The sequence below is a fragment of the Mandrillus leucophaeus genome, unplaced genomic scaffold (genome assembly GCF_000951045.1).
Source record: "Mandrillus leucophaeus isolate KB7577 unplaced genomic scaffold, Mleu.le_1.0 Scaffold56, whole genome shotgun sequence".
NCBI classification, from domain to species: domain Eukaryota; kingdom Metazoa; phylum Chordata; class Mammalia; order Primates; family Cercopithecidae; genus Mandrillus; species Mandrillus leucophaeus.
In genome coordinates this window covers 2,013,224-2,018,782 of record NW_012106030.1, presented here as the reverse complement: position 1 = coordinate 2,018,782, position 5,559 = coordinate 2,013,224, and positions in this window count along the sequence as shown.

The following is a 5,559-nucleotide window of genomic DNA, read 5'->3' as shown; positions in this document are numbered from 1 at the left end:
CCTCCCAGGCTCACACCATTCTCCTGCCTCAGCCTCCCAAGTAGCTGGGGCTACAGGTGCCTGCTACCATACCAGGCTAATTTTTGTATTTTTAGTAGAGATGGAGTTTCACCGCGTTAGCCAGGATTGTCTTGATTTCCTGACCTCGTGATCCACCTGCCTCAGCCTCCCAAAGTGCTGGGATTATAGGCGTGAGCCACCACGCCCAGTGAATTTGTACTTTTAAGCTACAATGATAAGCACATAGCAGGACCTGATCCCTGTTTTCTAAGGAGGAATTAAATATTGCCTTAGTTTCCATACAACTTATACAAACTGTTACTGTATCCTGTCACACTGTACAATATTGATGTGTTTATTTCCCCCAATGAAGCACTCCAAGAAGAAGGACCATATCTTATCAAATTCTGTATAAAAGTATTAGAGGGCCTAGCCAGTTTAACAGGATAAGAAGAAGAAATATATCAGTCTAGGTTGAGTGTGGTGGCTCACACCTGTAACCCCAGCACTTTGGGAGGCCAAGGTAGGAGGATCACTTGAGGCCAGGAGTTCAAGAACAACTTGGGCAACAAAGTGTGACCCTATCTCTACAAAAAACTTTTTAAAAATTTGCCAGGCCTGATGGTGTGGCCCTTGTAGTTCTAGCTACTCAGGAGGCTGCGGTAGGAAGAATGCCTGAGCCCAGAAGTCTGAGATTGCAGTGTGATATGATTGCACCACGTCACTCCAGCCTGGGTGACTCGGTAAGACCCTATCTCAAAAAAGAAAAAAAAAAACGTAAATTGCAACAAACAGAACAAGTAACGTTTAAAAAAAGGAGAACATTTATAATTGCAATAGAAAATGTAAAGTTCTGAAATAAATCTAATAAAAATTATAAGATATTTATGCATAAAATTATAAAACTTTATTCAAAATCTTAAAAAAGATTTGAATAAGTAGAGAGAAATATTATACTTATGGAGCAAAAGAGCGAGAACATAAATATTTTGATTCTCCACAAATTGAGAAATAGATTCAGTAAAATCCCAATGGAGTTTTTCATGAAATCAACAAACTGATTTTAAAATTTATGTGGAAGAGGAACATCCCAGGTCAGTCAATATGCAATATGCTCCTGAAGAACTATGTCAGAGAGCATGTCCCACCAGATACCAAGACTTAAAACACATGTGTAGTCGTTATGACATTGGGATATAAGCTAAGGGTAGACAAACAGTGGAAAAAAATAGTGAGCTTAGAAACAGATCAATGCATAAATATAAATTTGATATAGGACAAAACCAGAATTGTAGATCATGGGGGGAAAAGGGGAGAAAAAATAAAAAGGTTCTGGGAAAAATGATTATCCATATGGAAAAAAATTAAATGTGATCTCTACCTCATATTATACCCAAGAATTAATTCCAGATCAGACAATCACTTAAATATAAAACCAAACTTTAAAATATGTTATCGCTGGGTGTGGTGGCTCACACCTACAATCCTAGCACTCTGGGAGGCTGAGGCAGGCAGATTGCTTGAGCCCAGGAGTTTGAAACCAGCTTGGGCTACATAGTGACACCCTGACTCTACAAAAAAAAAAAAAAAAAAAAAAAAAAAACAAGGCCAGGCATGGTGGCTCACACCTATAATCCCGGTTACTCATGAGGCTAAGGTGGGAGAATTGCTCTAGCCAGGGAAGTTGAGGCTACAGTGAGCTGTGATCATGCCACTGCACTACAGCCTGGGTAACAGAGTGAGACCCTGTCTCAAAACAAAACAAAACAAAAAACGTGTTAGGCAACTATAGCAGTCAGGGTTCTCCAGAGAAATAGAACCAACAGGATGGATGGATAGACAGGTGGATAGAGAGAGAGAGAGAGAGAGATTTATTGTGAAGGAATGGCTCACATGTTTATGGAGGCTAGAAAGTCCCACAGTCTGCCACTGCAAGCTGGGAGCTCAGAAAAACCAGTGATGTTGTTCCAGTCCAACCTCAAAAGCCTGAGAACCAGAGAGCCGAGGGTATAGGTCCCAGTCCAAGTCCAAAAGCCCAAGAACCAGGAGTGGTGATGACTGAGAGCAGAGGAAAGAGGATGTCCCAGTTCAACAAAAGAGAACAAATTTGCCCTTCCTTTCCCCTTTTCCCCTTGGGCCCTTAACTGATTAGAGGATGCCCACTTACATTGGTGAGTGAAATCTTTGCTCAGTCTGCCAATTCAAATGCTAATCTATTCCAGAAACACACTTACAGACACACTCAAATTAATATTTTGCCAGCTAACTGTGCATCCCTTAGCCTAATCAAGTTGACACATTAAATTAACTGTCAGATAAACCAAGATGTCCTTCAATAGGTGAACTGTGGTGCATCTCTGCTATTAATACTATTCTGTAATAAAAATAAATAAGCTACTAGGCATGTAAAACATGGAGAAACTGGGTGCCCCAGCATGCGTCTATAATCCTGGCTACTCAGGAGGCTGAGGCAAGAGGATTGCTTGAGCCCAGGAACTTGAGTCCAGCCTGAGCAACATAGCAAGGCTCCATCTCTAAAAACAGAAAACTAAACCACATGGCCAGGGTTGGTGGCTCATGCCTGTAATCCCAGCACTTTGGGAGGTTAAGGCGGATGAATCACTTAAAGTCAGGAGTTGGAGACCAGCCTGGCCAATATGGTGAAACCCTGTCTCTACTAAAAATACAGAAATTAGCCAGGTTTGGTGGCGGGTGCCTGTAATCCCAGCTACTCGGGAGGCTGAGGCAGGAGACTCACTTGAATCCTGTAGGTAGAGGTTGCAGTGATCTGAGATCGTGCCATTGCACTCCAGCCTGGGTGACAGAGCGAGATTCTGTCTCAAAAAAAAAAAAAAAAAAAAAAAAATCAATATTGGTCCATCAATTGCAATAAATGTACTACAGTAATACCAAATTTAGAAAAAGAAATAGGGAAAACTGGAAGTGAAAGTGGGGAAAGAAAGGAGATACCACTCTGTATCCCATAAATATGTAGAAGTATTACATGTAAACTAAAAGTAAAAGAAAAAAAGAAAAAATTATCATGTTGTACACCTTGAATATAAACAATTTTTGTTTTTCAAGTACACTGCACTAGACCTGAAAAATAAGAAAATAGACAAAACATAAAAATTATAGAATAATCTAGGCACAAATACATATTTCAGAGAAGAAGACACATGAATGGTTAAGAGACAAATGAAGAGATGTTTGCCTTCATTAATACGAATAAAAAAATAATAATAAGCACCTCACCCTCTCCAGTTTGGCAAGAATCAAAAAGACTGACAATACCAAGTGTTAGTGAGAATCTGGGCTGTCTGTAGTCTGACACACTGATAGAGGTAGGTTAAATTGGTACAATCACTTTGGAAAACAATTTGGCTTTATTTTGTAATGTTGAATGTGCATTCAGCTCATTACCCAGAAATATTCACTCTTAAGTATATACTACAGAAAAATTATTGTACTTGGTTACCAGGAGTCAAGAATATTCATGACAGCATTGTTTTTTAAAACTGAAAATCTCAGCTGGGTGTGGTGGTGTGCACCTATAGTCCTAGCTACTCAGGAGGCTGAGGTGGGAGGATCGCTTGAGCCTCAGAGTTTGAGGCTGCAGTGAGCCATGATTCCAGCCTGGGTGACAGAGTGAGATTCTGACTCTAATAATAATAATGAAAAATAAAAAATAAAACTAGAAATCTGGAAACCACTCAATGTCAATTGACCAAATAATTGTTAAATCAGTTGTGGTATAGTTTATTCAAAAGTATATTATACAGTACAGAAAATGATTAAGCTATTTTAACATATCTGTGTATGGATGACTCTCACAAATGTAATATTGAGTAAAAAGAAAAAAGAAACCGACAAGTAACAAAGGAGTTATACAAAAGTCAAAACAGATAAACCTAACAATACGTGCCTAGAGATATATAGGTGTGAGAGAAAGCTACAAAAACAAGAAAGTAAATAACACAAAATTCAAATCATTTTTGCTTTAGGGAGATGGTGACACAGTGAGAAGGGGCATCTAAGGTTTTATAAAGGCACTGGCTTTCAAACATTTTGTTCACTTCTCCCTTAAAGAATTTTGAAAAACTATGTATTTGCGCCTACATTTTAAAGTCAACATCTAAAATTTTTCATCATAAATGGCAATAGTTGCAAAGAATGTAAATTCTAGCATGTTGCAAATATTGACATTCAAAAATAAAATAGGCTGGATGCAGTGGCTCATGCCTGTAAATCCGTACAGTGAGGTAAGAGGATTGTCTGAGCCCAGGAGTTTGAGCCCAGCTTGGGCAATATAGTGAGATCCCCATCTCTACAAAAAAATTTAAAAAGTAGCCAGTTGTGGTGGTGTGCATCTGTGGTCCTAGCTACTCAGGAGGCTGAGGTGGCAGGGTTGCTTGAGCCTAGGACGTCGAGCCTGCAGTTAGCTATGATTAAGCCACTGCAATTCCAGCCTGGGTGACAGAGCAAGACCCTGTCTCTAAAAATAAATAAATAAATTTTAAAATAACTTTGTATCTCTTTTAAGAGTATCCTATGGAATCTAAAACTATAAGTTGATACTACTACCATCCAACAATGGAAAACATTCATGAATAAGCTCTTTAGCATTACAAAAGTAATTCTTCTTCTCTACTTGAATCCTATTTCTAGTCTATTCCTCCATAGACTTTTATCCTAATATAATACATTTTATGGTTGAACGTCTTCTGTTAACACCATCATATTTATTCAAAACAAAATATGCATATAATTGTAATTCTTAACATTTATCTAATTTCCTGAAGTTAGAAAGCTCTAAGGTAAAAAATTCTTTGAGTTATCTTTATAGTTATTATCAGTATACATTTTATCAAAAATCCTTAAAAACGTTATAAATATTGATACTCATTAAACGTAAAAAGTAAAATTTAATGGAAATACATCTCTTGATGAGAAGAATAATGATTTTGCTTTTTCTATGGTTTTAACAAAGATAAATGTTTATACTGGTGAGAACTGCAAGGACTAGGGGTTACCTTAGTTTAAAATTTTTTATTCAGAGGAGGTAGAAAATGGTAAGAAAATGGTTTTAACAAAGATAAAAGTTTATACTGGCAAGAACTGCAGGGACTAGGAGTTACTTTATTTAAAAATGTTTTATTCATGGAGATAGAAAATGGTAAGCATTTTATAGGATGAAATAAAATGAAAAATCACTTTAATTACAAAACATTTCTTAATTGCTGGAATAAGTTTTAATTACTACATTGAATAACACATACCAAAGCTGAAAGAAATTCCATACAAGTTTTATCTTTGGATTTTTATCCAAAGTTATCATGAAAATGTTGGCAGTTCCCAAAAATATTCCAGTTACATTGAAAAAAACCCAAATCACCCTTTCTGTTTCAGCTGATCAAGATGTTTTTATTTCCAGTAAATGACACATCCTAAGAAAGTATTAAGCATAGCTGAAAAGAACTCTTCCTACTTAAATATACAGAAAATTAAAGCCCAAGTGTCTAGTGCTGAGTATTTCTTACCCCTTCTCTTTTTGTTTTG